The sequence below is a fragment of the Hippopotamus amphibius genome, chromosome 12 (genome assembly GCF_030028045.1).
Source record: "Hippopotamus amphibius kiboko isolate mHipAmp2 chromosome 12, mHipAmp2.hap2, whole genome shotgun sequence".
Lineage (NCBI taxonomy): Eukaryota > Metazoa > Chordata > Mammalia > Artiodactyla > Hippopotamidae > Hippopotamus > Hippopotamus amphibius.
The window spans coordinates 25635875-25660344 of NC_080197.1; the positions used below are offsets into that span (position 1 = coordinate 25635875).

Below are 24470 nucleotides of genomic sequence, written 5' to 3' on the forward strand. Positions count from 1 at the left end.
GACAACTTAGAAAGCAAGAAAAACCTAAACTTTCTTTTGAGACTCTTTTTTGGAACTGTGTTTCTTCTTTAATGCCTGTCTGACTCAGCTTCAGGATGAAAAAGGAAATTGTCAATAGCTCAGAGTTACCCCACAGGAACATCTGACAAATGTTTTTCCAAGCTTGAAGACCAGCTATTCTCTCCTCAGATGTTTTCCAGTCAAAGTGAATTTCTACATCCCTTTAAAGAGTGGCAGCATTTCTACAAGGGAGAAAACTGGTACCAGCTTCCAGAAAGAAAAAGTTTAAATCTTGTAGAATCTAATACATCAGGAGAAAGGAATATGGTCTGCACTTTGAAGTGTTTTATTTCTAGGCATTACCCTACTTGCTTAGAAACTTTACTCCATCCAAATCTCCCCTCCAAAGCAGATATCTGTGAGAAAGAAGAGGGACAGCACAAAGACATCTTTCCAATGGTAATTCCCAGATGTGAGCTGCCCAGAATGATGAATTGTAGCCCTGCTGTCAAGTTCTAGAACAATCATGTTTCTCTTGACATGTTTTTATGCAGTTTTAACAAAAGAAGTCTATATTTAGGAATAGGTGACAAAATTCCATCCTTTCTACCACTATCCTCTTGTGCTAAAACAAGCTCATTCTCCCAATCATACATGATTTGTGAATAGGTTGTGACTAATTCTAGTCTGTCTGAAGCTAAGATAATCAAAATATAACTGGGTTTCAGGTTTTTGTCCTAACTGGTATTTATCCTAATATTTGAACAGAGGTGACAATAAGAACAACAAAAAATATATAGTTCTGTGCTTCCTGTGATATGAAGAGGCATAGAAAAAGTTGTAAAGAAGACTTGAAAAGGGACTAAGTATGGTGAGAACATATGTGCCAAGCTGTATGACAGGGAAGGAAATGGCTAGTTTGGACATTTTTTCAGGCAGATTTCAAAGTGATGCCTTAGTAGCTAGGGTTCAAGAGGCTCTTAAGAGGGCATTTTAAACTCAGAAGCAAAGGAGCATGGTTTGGGAAATGGCTACTTCTACCATGACTATAAGAGTTACATGTGGGAATCCCAGTATGGTCTGAGAGTAGATAGGAAGTTGTTTGGAAATAACCATAAAATCATGATGTGTTGTAAATCCATGCCAAACTGAAGTAATATGACTGTGTTCATAATTAATTGCCAATGGGTTCAGCAATATTGCTTATAAGGAAAAAAAGACTAATTCCAGCATGATTCTTTTTAAAATCTCCTTACTATCAGTCTAGGTAATTTAGGTGGCAAAGAGATATTGTCATATGCTGTCAGTTAAGAAGGATTATGGTTTGCACATGTCATTAAGCATTAATTAAAATAGCACCAAATAGACCACCTGGAAGTCTTGGGAAGAGGGAGGAAAGGGCATGTAAAGACAGAGGAGGGAGAGCTTTTCCTGGGCTTTCCTCTCAGAGGAGTGGCTGGCAGGGGCCTGAAGGAGAAGCTCAAAGCAGAGAAAGTAGAAGGGGCCAACAGATATAGAGAAGACTAGGAAGATACATGGTCCTCTGACCCCAGTGGTTCTAAGGAATTTTAGGAGGTTCCAGTTTGGTCTGCCTGGGAGGAAGGTGAAATTGGAATTTTATGGCTTGACTTTATGATTTCTGACATTTCTCTTGCCTATGATCTCACCACTAGGAAAAAAAAAGGTGTAAAAGTTACAAAAGCTGGCTAAAATGCAAATATTAAAAGAAGCAACCTCAAGTGTAGGTCATTAGTCAGTTATCAAGTGTAAAGATTAACAGGTAACATCTTTTCCAGTTTTGTTAAAGAAGGCTGGTTATGAATAAAGTTGGCAGTTCTTTAGACTCTGAATTTTAAGAAGGAAACAGAAAAAGTGGATGCCTTCTCATTGTCTATAAACTGTTTAAAACTCATTAGCCTGGTATTCAAGGCCCTCCATGAACTGGTCTTAACCTCTCCAACCTTACTTCTCTCTACTACCTCACACTATACCAATAATAAGTAAATTTTGACCCATTAGCTTCCCAATCTAATTTCAAATGCAGCCTTTCAGCTTGAACGTTCTGAGGAACATATTTAATCTGCTGTAAGGAAAATGTTTGTGTTTTATTCTAGCTTGTTATATTTCTTTGGTTGAACCTTTATTATCCTTCTGTGAAAATGTGGGCTCCACAAGGGCAGGGACTGTATCTATCTTGCTCACTGTGTATCTCCAGTGCCTAGCCCAATGCCTGACATATAATAGAGATTCAATAAATATGTATTGAAGGAATGAACGAATAAAAGAATGGCTTGAAGCACTGTAAGACTGTTGGATTGGAATGGCCAGACAGTGAGCAGGGGATAGAAGAAGAAGAAGTACTCTAGACTAAACAAAAGCAAAGGTTGAGGTAATCTTAAAGATGATACTTTCTGAAACTTAAAGGTAAATCAGCTTTATAGGCAGTTTTTACAGAACAAATGGTCAGAGCTAAGAAAGGAGCAGAATTAGAAGAGTACACAAGGAAGATTAATATGGCAGTAACCTAAAGGATGGATTAAGTTGGATGGGGCTGGAGCCAAGGAACTGAGCAGGAGAGCCTGGTCATAGTCATTGGCCGTGAGAATGGACCAGAGACAACTCATTGGAGAGACACGGCAGAGGTAGAATCTATTGTTCCTGCCAAGTGACAGAAGAGTCAAAGATGGCTCCAAGATGGCTGGCCTGAGAAATTGTCACAGAGGTGGTGATGGCAGGAAGAGAAGCAATAACAGAAACAGGGAACACAGGAACCACACAGGTCACCAAATCATCAGGAAAATTCACATAGTAAAAAAAACTATAGTGGACTGTCAAGAAAAAATCCAACATCTAAATTGTAAGTAGTCCATCTATGATAATATAATAAATAAAGTTTATGCTAGTTTCTTAAGTTAGATTTTTCCCCGCTGAATCTTTTTGTCCTCACCAGGGACAGAGTTAGCCCTGATCTCATGGGTTTCAACTGTTAGCAGTTATTTCAGCCTTGACAATACCCAAGACACTTGGCAACTCATGTTAACTATAAGGACAGGAGAAACAAGAGAAGGATATTTTTAACTGAGCTTTACCTGAGGTTTGCTACATGAGCCTGTTTTGATGAGCCCCATGATGAATTCGCTCCTGTCTCAGGACTAAAACATGATGTTTCCTCTGCCTAAACTACTTTCTCCCCATTCTTCTCAGGACTAACTCTTACTCATCCTCCAGGTTGCAATTTAAATGTCATTTCCTTAGCAACTCACATCTAAAGTCTCCACTGTTATTCTCATTCATAGCAACTTCCTCTTTTCCTTCATAAAAGTTATCAGAATTTGTACTTATATATTGATTGTATATTTATTTATGTATTTATTTACTATCTAACTCTCCCACATGACTGTAAGCTCCACAAGGGCAGGCACTATGTTTTATTCACCCACTCTACACCTAGCACCTGACAAAAAACCTCATGTCCTAAATGTATCCGTTTAATGAATGAATCATTGATTCCTGGTCTCATCTGGGGACCAATTCTTGCCACGTTTTCTAATTTCTTTATAAAAGAATTTGGTGGATTATCAAGGAATATTGTTAGTATTCAGTTTCAAGTTTAAGAAAACATTTTCTCACATGAAAACGTCAGACTTCTTTGAAGGTACATTCCCCTCTGAGGCATGGCTTTTAGAAGAATTATATGTTTGATCAACTAAATCATCTTTTTAAAAAAGTTAAATAGAATCTTTGCATTGACCGAGGCATCTAATTCACAGAAATACTAACAAACCCAAGTCAATATTTCCAGGAATCATTTCTTGCTAGCAACGGTATTAATGAGTTGACACTGTCTAGCCACATACATATATGATATTAAAAAGAACAGTTCCTCTCCTTTCCCTTGAGGTTCTTATACTTAAAGAAATGAGACATAAATAAGAAGTCTGAAATAGGAGACATTTTGGGGAAGTCTTTGCTTTTTTCTTTCCTAGTTTCTTTTCTGATTTTGTCTTCTGTTTTTATATTCCTTTTTGTGGCTCTCACCTCTTTTTTTCCTCTGCTTTTGTCTATCTTCTCCCTTTTCTGTTTTAGTGATATTAAATATGCCCCCCAAATTCTAGCATTTACTAAAACCAAACTGCATTTTTTTTCTTTCCTGGTAATCAGAACCAAATAGCTCAGAGAAGAGTCATATTTTTCTCAAATGTTGATACAACTACCACCCAACCAACTCCTGTGACATGGGGATCCCCTTCTAGAATAAAGAGATACTGTAGGGCTCATATCTAAGGCTCCTGGCAGGTAACTCAATAAATCATAGCCACCAAATCCTCTGTAAACAAAATCTGCTTCCCACTCCTACCTACAGACACAAAAATATTCTTTGGGAGTACCAAGGAGAATAAATAAGAAGTGTAAGGCTCTCTGTGAAATACTTTTCATTCATGATCTCATTTAATTCTTTCAACAAATCTGTGAGGTAGATATTATTGTTATCATCCCATTTTACATAAAAACCCCTGCAGTCCAGAGAGATAAAATGACTTTCCCAAGGTTACTCACCTAGTAATTATGGCTCACCAGAATTATGGCTCCAAGTAGGCCACAACCCCATAATTCGTGATCTCTCTACCACGGCAAAAACAAATCTCCATAACAAGGGTAGGAAGGGGAATAGGAACAGTGACAAGTAAAGGAACACAATCCAAACTTACGGAGCCTTACAAAATCATGATGTGGTTGAAAAACCTTTTATGGAACTTCTTGCTGCCTCATTCCACTTACCCTTCTCCTTCAAACCAAATGTGCACAAACATCTTACATAGCAAAAGTTGTCCTAGTAGGAAGAGTCACCAACTGTTCATAGGCCACTCTATCCAGAGGTGACATATTCTAATCAGGCAGCAGTCTGTGAGTAGGTTCTCTAATTCAGGCCCTTATCATCTCTTGTCTGGCAGTTCCGAAAGCCTCCTGACAAGCCTTCATGCCTCTGGTCTTATCTTCCTTCAGTCCATCCTTCACACTATTATCAGTAACGTTTGTGAAGTACAGATGTGTTCATGCGCTTCCCTACTTAAAATCCTTCAATGGCTTCTGTTATAGGCTGAATTGTGTCCCCTAAAAATTCATATGTTAACGTCCTAACCTTTAGAACCTCTGAATGTGACTGTATTTGAAAATAGGTCTTTAAAGAGATAATTAAGTTAAAATGAGGCCATTAGAGCGGGCCCTAATCCACTCTGACTGGTGTCCTTATAAAAAAAGGAAATTTAGACACAGACACATTCAGAGGGAAGACCATGTGAAGACACAGGGAGAAGATAGCCACCTGCAAGCCAAGGAAAGGGGTCTCAGAAGAAACTAGACTTGTCAATACCTTGATCTTGGACTTCTAGCTTCCAGAATTATGAGAAAATAAATCTCTGTTGTTTAAGCTCTCAAGTTATGGTACTTTGTTTAGCAGGTGGGTCTCAAAAACTAATACAACTTCTCAGTGCCTACAACGTAAAATGTAACTTCTTAGTGTGGCATTCTAGGTCCTTCATGACTCAACTCCTGCCTCTACAGCATTATTTCTGTCTACATCCTATCTTTGACCATATACTCTAGAGCACTAAATGTTTCTTGTCTCTATATCTTTGACTATAGCGCTCTTGCCTCTTTCTCACTTTATCCTCTAAGACTTACCTCCTTACAGCCCTCACCTCCAGGTTGAGTGAGTTATCCCTCCTCTACTAGTGTGTGAAGTCCTGGAAGGGAGGTCTCATTCATCTTTATATTCCCAAACTCCATCACATTGGTCCATTCACAGGCAGGTATCAATGCATATCTGTTGAAACGAGCTGTGGATAAGTGGAGAGGGAAGAGTGGTAAGGAAACGATTCTCTGTTTTAATGATATCCTTGATTCACACTGAGGAGTCAATTCACCCCTCTTTGTCAAGACCTCAGTCTGGCAGCTTCCTTGTTTAGTTTCAAAGATAAGAAAAGGCTGGCATTATGGAACTCGGGACACTGAGAACATGATCCATGAGTTTCAGTTGTCTCCACTATGTCTTTCTCCTCTAGCCTACATTTTCTCTTGATTAGGTTCTTTGAATTCCCAATTCTGTCTAAATGTAGGTATTCCTGTCAGGCATAAGTAATTCCTGGAGTGGGTAGGAATTCTTTTTCTTTCTTCTCCAATCCCCATTTCCCCCCATGCATTGTTCTTATTCTCTCCTACCGTAGAAGGGCTTCCTCTATGTCACCAGGGAAGAAAAATGTGGCAGCATCAAGCTTATACAGTCCCATTTTAGCAACCCAAGTGGAAAAAAAGATTTTCTTTCTTCTGGGAAAAGACTAACTAATCTTCAGTCGCATGCCTGCTCCTTGGACCAATTACTGCTGCAGGAGAAAGAGGTTCCATAACTGTCCAGACCTGAAACAAATTCCCCATGCTGCCCTCCCTTCACTCCCAGCAACACACACAGATACTTTGGCTAGAAGTGGTGGGGTGATAGGGTCTTTCCAGAAAGTTTATTAGCTACAACACATGTTAAAGTGACTACCGACTAAGACTTACAAACAAATGTTTATAGCAGCTTTATAATAACCAGAAACTGGAAATGACCCAATCTCCACCAACAGGTGGTAAGATAAAGTGCGTTATATAAGCCTAACAAAATCTCAGCAATAAAAAAAAAAAAACTACTGCTATACACAACAACATGGGTGAACCTCAAAAACATCATGCTGAGCAAAAGAAGAATATATAGACACAAGAGTATATATTATATAATTTTATTTAATTAAAACTTTAAAATGATATATCTAATTTATTTTGACAGAAATCTATAGTGGTTGCCTAAGTGTGTGTATTGGGGGTTGGGGGAGCTGACTGAGCAGGGGGCACAAGGGAACTTTCTGAGATAATGGTAAAATTCTATAGATTGAGTGGTAGTGGTTTTTTAAATTAATTAATTAATTATATTATTATTATTTTTTGGCTGCTTTGGATCTTCGTTGCTGTGGGGACTTTCTCTAGTTGCAGAGAATGGGGGTTACTCTCCATTGTGGTGCATGGGCTTCTCCTTGTGGTGGCTTCTCTTGTTGTGGAGCATAGGCTCTGGGTGCATGGGCTTCAGTAGTTGTAGCACGTGGGCTCAGTAGTTGTGGCTCACGGCCTCTAGAGTGCAGGCTCAGTAATTGTGGCACATGGGCTTAGTTGCTCGGTGGCATGTGGGATCTTCCCAGGCCAGGGATCAAACCCGTGTCCCCTGCGTTGGTGGATTCTTAACCACTGCGCCACCAGGCAAGTCCTGAGTGATAGTGGTTACATAGTTGTATAAATTTGTCAAGTCACCAAGATGTACACTTAAAATAGGTGCATTTTATTGTATATAAATTATGCCTTGATAAAGGTGATACTAAAAATACATACGAGTGCTGAAGTGCTGTGATAATAATCAAAATATTGATCTTTTAGGATGAAACCCAAGATCCTTGGAACCCAACTCCTCTTTAGTCAGACCTCTATCTGGCCCTGTAGTCCTGTCTTTCACTGTACCATTCTCAATTGTAGTTACCCCTAAATTCCAAGCTGTTTTCCGTGTCTCTAAGTCTTTACGCATGCTGTCCCTCTGCTGACAGTAGTGCAGCAGGCAAACAGCTCTTCTTTTAGGACTCAGGTCAAGCATCATCTGGGCTTTCTATGTTGCTTTAGGTTGCAGTACTAAACCCTCCTTCTCTCTGTACCATTCCCTGCACATTCCATTGTTTTCATTTGTTTGCACAGTGACTCCTCTACTAGACTGAGGGCAGGTATGAAAAGTTTCTTCCATCAAAATAAGTTTAAGGGTGTTTCAAACCATGAAAAATAGAGATTAAGGTAAAATTTTTTAAATGTTTACTATTTGCCAGAAACTACTAACTGTATCACTCCCTGGTTGGGACTATGTGGTCTATGGCTGTGAATCAGAGTTTCAGAGGAAATCTATAAGCTGAGACAATACAATCTAGTAACATCTTGCATTTCCCTAACATCTCAAACATTATTCTGAAACATTTTTTTAACCATGAGGCACTTTTCTGCTAATTATTAAATCCATATGTATTTCAATGGAAATTTAAACCCTGTTTGATTCATTTACACTCAATCCATTACAATTTTACTTTTAAGAGCTATTTGATGTTCAAGAAGCCATTAGAATCCCCATAATGCCCATTTTTGAGAAAAAGAGGATGTGGGTAAAATTAAGGAAAACCAAATGTTAACAAAATCCTCAAGGATTAAGCAGAATCTTAATAAGGAAAGTTATTCTACACTGTTTTGACTTTTCAGACTCCAAGTAAGTCTGTGGTGACTACAGAGGCCCTCACATCTTCATTACATATTTCTCCCAAGGGACTGTGAGGAGATGAGAAAGGAATGACTTGATGGGTACAGAAATGTTTGGCATTATATTTCCCCTAATTTTTCAGTCTATATTTTCTGAAAACTCCCCTGCTACAAAACACCTAAAATTGCCAACTAAAATACCATAAATATTATTTTAAATAGTACATTTGAACTCCTAAGAAAGTTTTTTTTTTTTTAAGTTGAGGGACTAAAAATAAAGCGGAGTTAAAACTGTAGAATAGGGCTTCCTAGGTGGCGCAGCGGTTAAGAATCCACCTACCCATGCAGAGGTCACGGGTTCGATCCCAGCTCCAGGAAGATCCCACATGCCGCGGAGCAACTAAGCCCGTGTGCCAAAAAAAAAAAAAAAAACAAACAAAAAAAACTGTAGAATAAATATGAATTGATCCTATAGATGGGGGAGTGGAGGAGGTTCCCTGTCTTGATAATCAAGGGCCTGATGTTTTAAAAGACACATGGACAGAAAATGAAGCAGGATGATGAGGAAAAATTGGCACCAGAATTTTTCCACCATCAAGAGAAATAACAAGGAAGTATGTCTGTTTTAGCTTGCTCTGTATGAAAAAAAGTCTCCCTCAAGAATTTGTAACCACAGGCCCACCTTCAAGTGGGTTTGAGGATCATATTTGCACTAACTACATGTCTTTAGGACCTTTAAGCCAAAACATTAAAGTAAAAAATTGTCCTACATTAAGACATTTGACAAGAGCAAATACAAACCCTCTCTAGAGGGGAAATCTCAATGCAGATCATACAAAAATTTTTAGAGATAAAGCCCTACCAAAGATGGGCTCTCAAAAAATTACAAAATGTACAATGAAATATCCCACAACAAGCAAGAGTTAGCCTATGAGCTCATCAATAGACATCATTAAGAAAGTAGAAAGGTAAGGCACAGACTGGGAGAAAATAGTCACAACATATATCTGTCAAAGGACTTGTATCCAGAATATACAAAAAGAACTCATACCAATCTATAAAAAAGAGACCACAACCCAATTAAAAAACTGAGTAAAAGGTTTGAACAAACACATCACAAAAGATACCCAAATGGCTAACAAACAACTGAAAAGATGCTCAACATCATTACTTATCTAGAGACTGCAAATAAGAACAAAAGTGAGGGACTTCCTAGGTGGTACAGTGGGTAAGAATCTGCCTGCCAATGCAGGGGAAACGGGTTCTATCCCTGGGCTGGGACGATCCCACATGCTGCGGAGCAACTAAGCCCATGAGCCACAACTATTGAACCTGCACTCTAGAGCCCATGAGCCACAACTATAGAGCCAATGTGCTGCAACTACTGAAGTCCACGCTCCTCGAGCCCATGCTCCTCAACAAGAGAAACCACCACAATGAGGAGCCAGTGCACCACAATGAAGAGTAGCCCCTGCTTGCCACAACTAGAGAAAGCCATGTGCAGCAACAAAGACCCAATGCAGTCAATTAATGAATTAATAAAAAAAAGAACCAAAATGAGATACCAAATTGGATATTAAAAGACTGACAATATCAATTGTTGATGAGTATGTGGGGTAACTAGAATGCTCATACATTGCAGATAAGAGTGCAAAATTAAACAACCACTTTAGAAAACTGATTGGAGTTTCGAATGAAGGTAAGCATTTTTCAAAACTAATGTAGGAAACAAAACCCTCAGATTTAGGAAGCATAATGGATACTAAGCATAAAAATAAACCTAAGTCCATACCTAGGTAGATTACAGTTAAATTATCAAAAACTAAACGAAGATGTTAACACAAGCAAGCAAGGTCTAAAAACAATGACCTATCCAGTAGTAATAAGAGCCCGTGAGCCACAACTACTGAGCCCACATGCCACAACTACTGAAGCCTGTGCGCCCAGAGCCCATGCTCCACAATGAGAAGCCACAGCAATGAGAAGCCTGCACACCGCAACAAAGAGTAGCCCCTGCTCACCACAACTAGAGAAAGCGCCCTTGCAGCAAGGAAGACTCAACACAGCCAATAAATAAAAAAAAATTAAATTAAAAAAAAAAAAAAAAAGAATCTCTAACACTCAAATTGTGACTTTAAAATACCATTTCCCATTAAAAGAAACTAGGGTGTCTTAGAGAAATAGTTGATTCTAGATCTGGGACAGGAAAAGTACAAGATGAATCTGGAACATTTTGTCATACTATCTAGCAAGGAAGCTGTCAAAGACTACTGGTCATGTCAAAAGGACTCAGGAAACAACCTGAAGAAGGTTTTACTGAGCAAAAATGGGACAACTGGAGTGTCAATATAAAATAATAAGTGCAATGGATTAAAACTGATTAAATATGCTTAAGTCCTTAACTTCACCGTGATATTTTAAAAAGCTGATCATATTTGGAGTATGATAGTGAACCAATTCATTATCTTGAAAACTGGCAAATAAAGGGAAAGGATCAAGTATATCCTGCCTTCCCATTATGAATTCTACCATTGGGTAAGTAAGTAGTAGATAATCGGAAGAATATCTTTATGATGTATTTCAGCAAATAAATAAAAAGAAAGTATTAGAATGTTGTCAGTTTCTAACCCCCATTGAATTAATGGATCTAGGCAAGGTGTATCAGTGGTTGCTAACATCACATAAAAAAGGAACAAATAAGCAATCACACATAATGTGTAATCTTATCAAAGGAATCAAACCTGGAGTCTGATATAGCCTCTGCATCCAGCTCCTGATCTGTAGGCAATGCAAAGGACATACAACAATGCTAACTGTAGTTGAAGTGCAATTAGTAAAATCCAGGCTGTGGGAACTCTATAAGTCAAATGGACCAGGTTCTTCAACAGATAAATTCTAAGGAAAAGAAAGTGATGGAGAAAGAAACTATAAATTAAAAGACACTTAAAACATTGAACAAAGAAAAAAGATATATTAATTTTTTAAAATGGCAAGACTAAACTGTAGTATCACACTCAGGTGATAAGACCATAAAGAAATGCAAGGAGATTATTGCTATAAAAGTCAGGATAGTGGTTATTTTTGAGAGGAGGAAGGTGCTTATTTGATTGGGATAAGGCACAAGGAAGTCTTCTGAGGGAGCTAACAAAGTTTTATTTCTTGACCTGGGTACTGGTTAAAAAGGAGTTCACTTTGTAATAATTCACTAAGCTCTGTGTGTGAGTGTGTTTTTCTGTATTTGTTTTATAATAAAAACCACTGAAAACAAACAGAAACAACCAGAGATGTTGTACAACATAATAAACATACTAAAACCATTGAAATATATACTTTCAACCTTACCGATAATTAAATAAATTCAAATTTTCTTTTTTTGGCCACAGCACTTGGCTCGTGGGATTGGCAGTGAAAGCGTGGAGTCCTAACCACTCAACTGCCCCGAAATTCCCTAAATAATCATACTGGCAAAATTTTAAATGATTAATCATACGTATGTCGGTGAATTTGTGGGGAAAGAATCAGTCTCATGTACTATAGGTGGGCATACGAGCTGATTCAAGTGTTAGTGGCAACACACGCTGATTCTATTTTGTGGAAGGCAGTTTGGCAATAACAGCAAATTTCTAATGTCATTTATTTTGACCCATCAGTTCTCCTTTATCTCCATGAAATAATCCGATAAGTCCACAAAGGTATCTGAATATGAATATGGATGTTCACCGCATTGTTATTCACAATTCTGAAAAACTGGAAGGAACCTAAATGCTCATTAAAAGAGGACTGGTTAAATAAATTACAGGATATCCATACAATGGTATACAGAGTGGCTACAGAGTCTGAAAACATAAATTTATTAAAAAATCAGATAGACACTCACCCTCTTGGTTACTTCTTCTGGTGTACACCAAAGGAACAGGCTTATTCAGTGAAGCCAAGGCCACAATCAACTGAGGCAGTGCGTTTCAGATGCCTGTGTAGGGGTTGATGGAAATACTGTACTTATGTACTATGTTCTCTGCAATTTTGCACAGCTCATTGAACTACACATTGTCAATGAAGGACAACACAGTGAACATATTGTGAAATATCACTGAACACATCATGTATTGTAATGTCATATCAATACATCAATTAAGTGTATTTGCCTATTTTTCCAGACTTTATGGCCCCCCTTTATTTGTGCAGTTTTAATAATAATAAGATAGATCAGTTAGTACTGACATAGAAAAAAGACAATAATTTATTAACTGAAAAAATTATAGACAGAATGCATTTTATGATGTCAGTTTCATAAAAACATGCGTGTGTATTTGTATATGCATAAGAAAAATTCTGGAGAACTTTCAGTTTTTATTTCTCTATTGTTTCATTTTTTTACGAGTCTTTATTTCCTCTATAACCAGAAAAACAATATAAATTTCCATTTTGAAAAACTTGAACAAGCAATAGCCAACGTCATGCTTAGGGTTGAATGAGGTTTTTAATGCCTATAAACTGGCCAATGCTTTGTTCCAAGCTGTCTTTGTTTGAATGCTGGGACTGGGGCAGGAGAAGGGAAAGAGGTATTAGCAAAAAATCTACAAAGTGAGAATGAAGGACTTCAGGCTTGAAACAGAAAAAGAGAGGAAAGCTTAGAAAAAGAAAGCTCCTTTCTTTGTAAAACTGAGTAGTAGAGGACCTCCCTGGAGGCGCAGTGGTTAAGAATCCACCTGCCAATGCAGGGAACATGGGTTTGAGCCCTAGTCCAGGAAGATCCCACATGCCATGGAGCAACTAAGCACATGTGCCACAACTACTGAGCCTGTGCTCTAGAGCCCATGAGCCACAACTACTGAGCCCACAAGCTGCAACTATTGAAGCTCGCCCACCTAGAGCCTGTGCTCCGCAACAAGGGAAGCCACCGCAACGAGAAGCCCGAGCACTGCAACAAAGAGTAGTCCCCGCTCACTGTAACTAGAGAAAGCCCACATGCAGCAACGAAGATCCAACGCAGCGAATAAATAATAAATAAAGTTCTCTTAAAAAAAAACCTGAGTAGCAGAGTCAGAATATAAAACTGGATGATTCAGGACTAAAGAGGGATGAAAAGCAGGGAAATGAATGGAATCTGACATTATAACTCTAGGAATAAGGGAGTAGGGGAACTTCCCTGGCAGTCCAGCAGTTAAGACTCTGCGTTTCCAATGGAGGAGGAGTGGGTTCCATCCCTAGTCAGGGAACTAAGGTTCCACATGCTGTGCGGCACAACCAAAAAAAAGGGGTGGGGGGTACGGATTAGGAAGGGGGTATCAGAAACCAGACTTAAAATACCTCCTTATTTGCTGATTATAGAACTTGCTGGACAATAGGACAGGGAAAAGGGAGTATATGTGCAGGGTTTATATGATTTATTCCTTGCTTCAGATAATTGTCTAACGAAAAGGTAGAAGACTAGATTTAAATGTTTTTTTTTTTTTTTTCACATTGAGAATGTTTATTAAAAGGAAAAAAAAATTCTTAGACATTTTCTTCAGTTTCTGAAGTTAGTGCCTTATGTATTTTTTCATTGTAGTCTTTGTACATATTAATCACTGCAATTGATATTTTGAATTTAAAAACAAAAATAACAGTTGTGATATTAACATTTATCTGTTAATAAAGAATTTATTCCTCACGGTACCAATTTGAATGTCAGTAAAAAAATTTTTTTCTTGTAACTTTGTTTCCTGGCATGCAGTATTTTATCAGAAAATTTCTTAAAATACTTAATTTAAGATAACTTTTTGAATGACAGTACTTAAAATTTTTAAATGCTCCCAAATTTTCAGTTTTTTTCTGATATTCTTGATTTGCGGCTTTGAGGATATGTAGGAGAGGAAGAATGCTTTATGCAGATGTTTTCTGACTCATCTCTTTAGGAGAATAAAGAAGGTTGTCTTCATAGGATTAAAGCCCCAACTGCATGCCTCTAAATATGTAAATTCCACATGCTTCTGAATATGTGTGAATTATATAGACTCCAGTATTCAACTTGGGTCTTCCTGAATCCTTTGGTCAGTCCCTTGCCTTTGTAATTTAATCAAAGTAATATATGAATAGCTTAAAAAGTAAAACATGAGCATAGTTTAATGTCAAATAGCCTTGTAGCACTTAATCACAAAAATATTTATCCTGTGCCCCATTCCTCCCACTGGTAACTGTCATTCCTGGAGCCAGTTGTCTTTTGTTCTTTTTCTTGTTTCATCTCTTATTTTGTCTGTGCATTTCTTGGTAACATACTTATGTTACTGTCTCTAGATTTTTCAGTCTTAGAGACTATGCATGTATTTATTTCTCTTTTGGAAGATGGGAATTAGCTCTTTCACACTCCTACCATGTCCGTGCTCATTCTCTCAATGTTATATCACAGTTTTTTGTTAAATCAGAATTTATTGTTTACATGATTTTGACTATTTACAGCTGAGCTACATCTCTTCTTTGGTAGTTTCTTTTATATACAACTCTGTTTTTTGTGGCATTTATAAATTGCAAGTTTTTGTGTACATTAATTTTTTGCATGCTTGTTACTAATTCAGCTCAAGCTTATTGACAACACTATAAAATCTCAGTATTGTAATATGTCTAGATTTAAATGTTTTAGCTACTGTCATAGATATTAGTGTTCACCAAATATTCTAGTTTCTTTCCCGACTATACCTCTCTCTGCAGGAGGATTATATATTCTGCTCTGTTGAACTCAAAGGTGGCCATATGTATTAGTTATCTGTAGCTGTATAACAAATCTTCACAGTTAAAAACAATAAATATTTATTATCTCATAGTTTCTGTATGTCAAGAATTTGGGAGTAGTTTGGCTAGGGTGTCCTGGCTCAGGGTCTCTCATGGATTTGCTGAGGAGAATAGCATTGGCCAAGATGGCGGTCCCTGAGCTCACATCCTCCACAGGCACTCCAAAATTACAACTATTTATAAAGCAACTATCTATGACAGGGGTCCCCAACCCCTGGGCAACAGACCATTACTGGTCCGCAGCCTGCTGGGAACTGGGCTGCACAGCAGGAGGTGAGCAGTAGGCGAGCAAGTGAAGCTTCATCTGTGACTCCCCATCACTCCCTATCGCTCCCCATTGCTCGCATTACTGCCTGAACCATATCCGAACCCCCACAGTCCATGGAAAAATTGTCTTCCACAAAACCGGTCCCTGGTGCCAAAAAGGTTGGGGATCACTGATCTGTAAGAACAACCTGAAGACTAGCAGAAAAGATTTTCTACTACTAAAGATATAAAGAAGGAACCACAATGAGTCTAGTAGGAAGGGCAGAGATGTAATGTAGTCAAGACCCATACCCCTGGGTAGGTGACCCACAAACAGGAGGATAATCACAATTTCAGAGGTTTGCCCCAAGGAGTGAGGGGTCTGAGACCCATACCTGACTCCCCATTGCAGGGGTTCTTCATGGGAAGATCAGCCCCAAGAACAGAGTCAGAGGGCTATAGGAAACAGAGGCTCTGTTCTTAAAGGGTATGCATAAAATCTCACACTCTGAGTCTCAGCACAGAGGTAGTAATTTTAAAGGAGCCTGGGTCAGACCCACTTGCTGATCTTGGAGACTTTTGGAGAAACAGAAGGCAACTGGGACTTCCCCTGTGGGTGCAGACACTGGCAGCTGCCCATTTATAGGAGCTTGTTAAATCCTGAGGACACGGGTGCTTAGAAGCACCATTTTGAAGTCCTTCCTCTAGCCTATTAGCATCAGGGGTTTACTCACCCACTAGTAGGCTGGCATCAGCACTGGGAACCCCCAGGCCATGCAGCCTGCTGCTATGGGACCCAGTCCTCCCCATCAGCAGGCCAACAACCACCACACAAGGCAGGGCCTAGTGCCAACCAGGACAGGGGCCAGCCCTGCCTACCAGTGTGCCCTCAGCAGTTGGCCCCACCACAGTAGAAGGGCCCATGCAGCCCACATAGGGAGCACCCCTAGAGCATACAGCTCTGGTGACCAGGGGAATGTGCTGCTGGGCCCCATAGGACACCTCCTATATGAGGCTACTTCTCAAAGATTAGGAAACATAACTGACCTAATACGTAGAAATAAACACAGAGAATTAAACAAAATGAGAACACAGGAATATGTTCCAAACAAAGGAACAAGACAAAACCCCAGAAGAAGAACTAAGTGAAGTGGGGATAAGCACTCTATCTGATAAAGAGTTCAAGGTAATAAAGACACTCAACGAACTCGGGAGAAGAATGGATGAACACAGGGATAAGTTTAACAGTTACACAACTGAAGAAACAAACAGGGCTGAAGAATTCAATAGCTGAAATTAAAAATACACTGAAGGAATCAACAGTAGATTAGATGATACAAAGGAACAGATCAACAAACTGAAAGACAGAGTAATGGAAACCACCCAAGCTGAAAAGAAAAAAGAATTTTTAAAAAATGAGGATAGTTTAGGGACTTCTCTGGTGGTGCAGTGGTTAAGAACCCACATGCCAATGCTGGGGACATGGGTTCAATCCCTGGCCCAGGAAGATCCCACATGCCGCGGAGCAGCTAAGCCTGTGCACCACAACTACTGATCCTGCGCTCTAGAGCCCACGAGCCACAACTACTGAGCCCATGTGCCACAACAAGAGAAGCCACTCAATGAGAAGTGCACCACAACGAAGAGTAGCCCCTGCTTGCTGCAACTAGAGAAAGACTGCATGCAGCAACGAAGACCCAATGCAGCCAACAATAAATAAAATAAATAAATAAATAAAATTATTTTTAAAAAATGAGGAGAGTTTAAGAGACCTCTGGGTCAACATCAAGCATACTAACATTACATTATAGGGGTCCCAGAAGAATAAGAGAGAGAGAAAGGGGCAGAGAACTTATTTGAAGAAATAACAGCTGAAAACTTCACTAACCTGGGAAAGGACACAGACATCCAAGTTCAGGAAGCACAGAGAGTCTCAAACAATGAACCTAAAGAGGTCGCACCAAGATACATTATGACTAAAATGACAAAGATTAAAGATAATGAGAGATTTTTGGAGAGTCGAGGGAGGGAGGGAATGTGGGGATATGTGTATAAATACAGCCGATTAACTTTGGTGTACCTCAAAAACTGGTACAAGAGTGTAAAGCAATTATATTCCAATAAAAAAATAAATAAATAAATAAAAAATAAAATAAATAAATAAAATAAAGATAATGAGAGATTCTTAAAAGCAGCAAGAGAAAAGCAACTAGTTACATACAAAAGAACTCCCATAAGACAATCAGCTGACTTTTCAGCAGAATCTTTGCAGGCCAGAGGAAGTGGCATAATACACTCAAAATGATTGAAGGAAAAAAACTTACAACCAAGAATACTCTACCAAGGGGAAATCCATGGTGGTCCAGTGGTTAGGACTCCATGCTTCCACTGCAGGTGACACAGGTTTGATTTGATCTAAAATCCCACAAGCTGCATGACATGACCAAAAAAAAAAAAAAAAAAAAAAGACAGAAAAAAGAATACTCTACACAGCAGGGCTATAATTCAGATTTGAAAGAGAGGTCAAGAGTTTCACAGAGAAGCAAAAGCTAAAGGAGTTCAGCACCACTACACCAGCTTTACAAGAAATATTAAAGGGACCTCTCTAAGCAGAAAAGAACACAACTAAAATATGAAAATTATGAAAGGAAAAATCTTACTCGTAAAGGCAAACATACAGTAAAAGCAGTAGATCAACCACTTATAAAGATAATAGGAAGGTTAAAAGACAAATGAAGTAAAATCATCTATATCCACAATAAGTAGTTAAAGGATAAACAAAACAAAAAGATGTAAAATATGACATCAAACACATTAGACATGGAGGAGGGAGTAAAAATGCAATATTATTAGAATTTGTTAAAAATTAAGAGATCATCGGAGAGAAGAATCAAGACAGCAGAGTACGAGGACGTGTGCTCACTCCCTCTTGCAAGAGCACCGGAATTACAATTAACTGTTGAACAATCATCAACAGAAAGACATTGGAACTCACCAAAAAAAACACCCCACAGCCAGAGACAAAGGAGAAGCCACAATGAGACGGCAGGAGGGGTGCAATAGCGTTAAAATCAAATCCCATAGGTACTGGGTGGGTGACTCACAGGCTGGAGAACAGTTGTACCACAGAGGTCTTGAGGGTTCTGAGCCCCACATTGGGCTTCCTAACCTGGGGGTCCAGCAATGGGAGGAGGAATCTCCAGGGAATCAGGCTTTAAGGGCCAGTGGGATTTGATGGCAGGACCTCCATAGGACTGGGAGAAATGGAGACTCCACTCTTGGAGGGCACACAAAAAAGTGTGAACACCAGGACCCAGGGGAAAGGAGCAGTGACCCCATAGGAGACTGAACCAGACCTACCTGCTGGTGTTGGAGGGTTGCCTGCAGAGGTGGGGGGCACCTGTGGCTCACCGAGGAGATGGGGGCACTGGTGGCAGGGGTTCCGAGAAGGGCTCATTGGCATGTGCCCTCCCAGAGTCCATCATTAGCGCCACCAAAGAGCCTGTACGCTCTAGTGCTTGGTCGCCTCAGGCCAAACGACCACCAGGGTGGGAACACAGCCCCACCCATTGGCAGACAAGCAGATTAAAGTGTCACTGAGCTCCACCCAACAAATCAGATTAAAGTTTTACTGGGCTCTGCCCATCCAGCCCAACCAACCATCAGTCCCTCCCATCAGGAAGCACGCATGAGCCTCCTAGACAGCTTCCTCCACAATAGGGCAGAAAGCAGAATCACACAACATCAGCAGTATTTCATCTTGTGGAACTGAAAATCACAGCCACAGAAAGACAGAGAAAATGAAAAGGCAAAAGACTTTGTACCAGATGAAGGGACAAGATAAAACACCAGAAAAAGAACTAAATGAAGAGGAGATAGGCACTCTTCCAGAAAAAGAATTCAGAATAATGATGGTGAAGATGATTCAGGACTTTGAAAAAAGACTGGATGCAAAGATTGAAAAGATGCAAGAAAAGTTCACCAAAGACCTAGAAGAATTAAAGAACAAACAAACAGAGATATGCAAAACAATAAGTGAAATTAAAAATACACTAGAAGGAACCAATAGCAGATTAACTGAGGCAGAAGGACGAATAAGTGACCTGGAAGACAGAATGGTGATAATCACTGATGTGGAAAAGAACAAAGAAAAAAGAATGCAAAGAAATGAAGACAGCCTAAGAGACCTCTGGGACAACGTTAAACGCACCAACATTTGCATTACAGGGGTCCCAGAAGGAGACGAGAGAAAGGACCTGAAAAAATATTGGAAGAGATTATAGTTGAAAACTTCCCTAACATGGGAAAGGAAATAGCAAGCCAAGTCCAGGAAGCGCAGAGAGTCCCAGGCAGGATAAACCCAAGGAGAAACACGCCAAGACATTTAGTAGTCAAATTGACAAAAATTAAAGACAGAGAAAAGTTATTAAAAGCAACAAGGGAAAAAATGACAAATAACATACAAGGGAACTCCCATAAGGTTAACAGCTGATTTCTCAGCAGAAACTCTGCAAGCCAGAAGGGAGTGGCACGATAAATTCAGTACCACCAAACCAGCCCTACAACAAATGCTAAAGGAACTTCTCTAAGTGGGAAACATAAGAGAAGAAAAGGACCTACAGAAACAAAAACAAAACAATTAAGAAAATGGTGATAGGAACATACATATCAATAATTACCTTGAATGTAAATGGACTAAATGCCCCAACCAAAAGACACAGACTGGCTGAATGGATACAAAAACAAGACCCATATATATGCTGTCTACAAGAGACCCACTTTAGACCTAGGGACACATACAGACTGAAAGCGAGGGGATGGAAAAAAGACATTCCATGCAAATGGAAATCAAAAGAAAGCTGGAGTAGCAATAGTCATATCAGATAAAATAGACTTTAAAATAAAAAAATTGTTACAAGAGACAAGAAAGGACACTACATAAAGATCAAGGGATCAATCCAAGAAGAAGAGATAACAATTATAAATATATATGCACCCAATATAGGAGCACCTCAATACATAAGGCAAATGCTAACAACTATGAAAGAGGAAATCAACAGTAACACAATAATAGTGGGGGACTTTAACACCCCACTTACACCAATAGACAGATCATCCAGACAGAAAATTAATAAGGAAACGTGAGCTTTAAATGACACAATAAACCAGCTAGATTTAATGGATATCTATAGGACATTACATCCAAAAACAGCAGATTCCACATTCTTCTCAAGTGCACATGGAACATTCTCCAGGATAGATCACATTTTGGGTCATAAAGAAAGCCTTGGTAAATTTAAGAAAATTGAAATTGTATCAAGCATCTTTTGCAACCACAACGCTATGAGATTAGAAATCAATTACAGGAAAAAACTGTAAAAAACACAAACACATGGAGGCTAAACAACAGGCTACTAAATAACCAAGAGATCACTGAAGAAATCAAAGAGGAAATCAAAAAATACCAAGAGAAAAATGACAATGAAAACACAATGATCCAAAACCTATGGGATGCAGCAAAGGCAGTTCTAAGAGGGAAGTTTATAGCAATACAATCCTACCTCAAGAAACAAGAAAAATCCCAAATAAAAAATCTAAGCTTACACCTAAAGAAACTAGAGAAAGAAGAGCAAACAAAACCCAAAGTCAGTAGATGGAGAGAAATCATCAAGATCAGAGCAGAAATAAATGAAAGAGAAACAAAGAAAACAATAGCAAAAATCAATAAAACTAAAAGCTGGTTCTTTGAGAAGATAAATAAAATTGATAAACCTTTAGCAAGACTCATCAAGAAAAAGAGGGAGAGGACTCAAATCAATAAAATTAGAAATGAAGCAGGAGAAGTTACAATTGACACTACAGAAATAAAAAGCATCATAAGAGATTACTGCAAGCAACTATATGACAATAAAATGGACAACTTGGATGAAATGGACAGATTCTTAGAAAGGTATAAGCTTCCACGACTGAATCAGGAAGACAGAGAAAATATGAACAGACCAATCACAAGTAACGAAATTGAAACTGTGATTAAATATCTCCCAACAAACAGGACCAGGACCAGATGTCTTCACAGGTGAATTTTATCAAACATTTAGAGAAGAGCTAACACCCATCCTCCTCAAACTCTTCCAAAACATTTCAGAGGAAGGAACACTCCAAAACTCATTTTATGAAGCCACCATCACCCTGATACCAAAACCAGACAAAGATACTACAAAAAAAGAAAACTACAGACCAATATCACTGATGAATTTAGATGCAAAAATACTCAACAAAATACTAGCCAACAGAATCCAACAACACATTAAAAGGATCATACACCATGATCAAGTGGGGTTTCTCTTGGAATGCAAGGATTCTTCAATATATGCAAATCAATCAATGTGATACACCATATTAACAAACTGAAGGATAAAAACCACATGATCATCTCAATAGATACAGAAAAAGCTTTTGACAAAATTCAACACCCATTTATGATAAAAACTCTCCAGAATGTGGGCATAGAGGGAACCTACCTCAACATAATAAAGGCCATATATGACAAACCCACAGCAAACATCATTCTCAATGGTGAAAAACTGAAAGCATTCCCTCTAAGATCAGGAACAAGACAAGGATGTCCGCTCTCGCCACTACTATTCAACATAGTTTTGGAAGTCCTTGCCATAGCAATCAGAGAAGAAAAAGAAATAAAAGTAATATAAATTGGAAAAGAAGTAAAACTGTCACTGTTTGCAGATGACATGATACTATACATAGAAAATCCTAAAGATGCCACCAGAAAACTACTTGAGCTAATCAATGAATTTGGTAAAGTTGCAGGATACAAAATTAACACACAGAAATCTCTTGCATTTCTATACACTAACAATGAAAGATCACAAAGAGAAATTAAGGAAACAATCCCACTCACCATTGCAACAAAAAGAATAAAATATCTAGGAATAAAACTAACCAAGGAGGCAAAAGATCTGTACTCAGAAAGTATAAGACACTTATGAAAGAAATCAAAGACAACACAAACAGATGGAGGGACATACCATGTTCCTGGATTGGAAGAATCAACATTGTGAAAATGACTATATTACCGAAAGCAATTTACAGATTCAATGCAATCCCAATCAAATTACCAATGCCATTTTTCACAGAACTAGAAGAAGAAATTTTACAATTTGTATGGAGACACAAAAGACCCTGAATAGCTACAGCAATCTTGAGAAAGAAAGACAGAGTTGGTGGAATCAGGCTTCCTGACTTCAGGCTATACTACAAGGCTACAATGATGAAGACAATATGGTACTGGCACAAAAACAGAAATATAGATCAATGGAACAGGATAGAAAGCCCAGAGATAAACTATAGTCAACCAATCTATGACAAAGGAGGCAAGGATATACAATGGAGAAAAGGCAGCCTCTTCAACGAGTGGTGTTGGGAAAACTGGACAGCTACATGTAAAAGAATGAAATTAGAACACTCTCTAACACCATATACAAAAATAAACTCAAAATGGATTAAAGACCTAAATGTAAGGCCAGACAGTATAAAACTCCCAGAGGAAAACATAGGAAGAACACTCTTCGACGTAAATCACAGCAAGATCTTTTTTGATCCACCCCCTAGAATAATGGAAATAAAAACAAAAATAAATAATTGGGACCTAATGAAACTTCAAAGCTTCTGCACAGCAAAGGAAACTATAAGCAAGACGAAAAGAAAACCCTCAGAATGGGAGAAAATATTTGCAAATGAATCAACAGACAAAGGATTAATCTCCAAATTATATAAACAGTTCATTCAGCTCAATATCAGAAAAACAAACAACCCAATCAAAAAATGGGCAGAAGACCTAAATAGGCATTTCTCCAAAGAAGACATACGGATGGCCAAGAGGCACATGAAAAGCTGCTCAACATCACTAATTATTAGAGAAATGCAAATCAAAACTACAATGAGGTATCACCTCACACCGGTTAGAATGGGCATCATCAGAAAATCGATAAACAGTAAATGCTGGAGAGGGTGTGGAGAAAAGGGAATGCTCCTGCACTGCTGGTGAGAATGTAAATTGATACAGCCACTATGGAGAACAGTATGGAGGTTCCTTGAAAAACTAAAAATAGAGCTACCATATGACCCAGCAATCCCACTACTGGGCATATACCCAGAGAACACCATAATTCACAAAGACACATGCACTCCAATGTTCACTGCAGCACTGTTTACAATAGCCAGGACATGGAAGCAACCTAAATGTCCATCAACAGATGAATAGATAAAGAAGATGTGGTACATATATACAATGGAATATTACTCAGCTGTAAAAAGCAATCAAACTGGGACATTTGTAGAGACATGGATGGACCTAGAGACTGTCATACAGAGTGAAGTGAGTCAGAAAGAGAAAAATAAATATTGTATATTAACACATATATGTGGACTATAGAAAAATGGTAGAAATCAACCAGTTTGTAAGGCAGAAATAGAGACACAGATGTAGAGAACAAATACATGGACACCCAGTGGGGAAAGCGGGGAGGGTTGGGGGGGGAATGAATTGGAAATTGGGATACCAAATAGTCTAAATATATGTAGTTTATTGTAAAAAATAAAAAATAAAAAGTTGAAAAAAAAACCTAAAAAAAAATTAAGAGATCATCAACTGAAAATAAGCATAAACACACACACATATAGATATAGTTACATATGAACTCATGGTAACCACAAATTAAAAATCAGTAATATTGGGTTGGCCAAAAAGTTCATTCAGGTTTTCACAGAAAAAGCCCAAATGAACTTTTTGGCCAATCCAATGGACACACAGACACACACACACACACAAAAGAATCCACACATTATACTGAAGATAGTCATAAAATCTTAAAGGGGAGAGGGCAAAAGAAGAAGAAAGGAACACAAAAGAACTATAAAAACAACCAGAAAACAATTAACAAAATGGCAGGGACTTCCCTGGTGGTCCAGTGGTTAAGAATCTGCCTTCCAATGCAGGGGACGTGGGTTCAATCCCTGGTCAGGGAACTAAGATCCCACATGCTGTGGGGCAACTAAGCCCACATGCCACAACTACTGAGCATGCGAGCTACAACTAGAGAGTCTGTGTGCTGCAACTACAGAAT

General features: G+C 38.6%; 1 protein-coding gene across 7 annotated transcripts in view; it reads right to left on the reverse strand.

Moving 5' to 3' along the window:
• ASIP (agouti signaling protein) overlaps positions 1-24470 on the reverse strand; it is a 159215-nt gene that overhangs the window by 117349 nt on the left and 17396 nt on the right. For 3 of the 7 annotated variants that reach the window (XR_009048406.1, XM_057702105.1, XM_057702107.1), the window contains exons 3-4: positions 12191-12283; positions 5683-5837 (exon numbers count right to left, since the gene is read on the reverse strand). The exons of 1 other annotated variant lie outside the window; for it this stretch is intronic. The gene's annotated coding sequence lies outside the window, so the exon portion shown is untranslated. The remainder of the gene's footprint in view (positions 1-5682; positions 5838-12190; positions 12284-24470) is intronic. 3 more of the 7 variants (XM_057702108.1, XM_057702110.1, XM_057702106.1) reach the window with 3 other exon arrangements.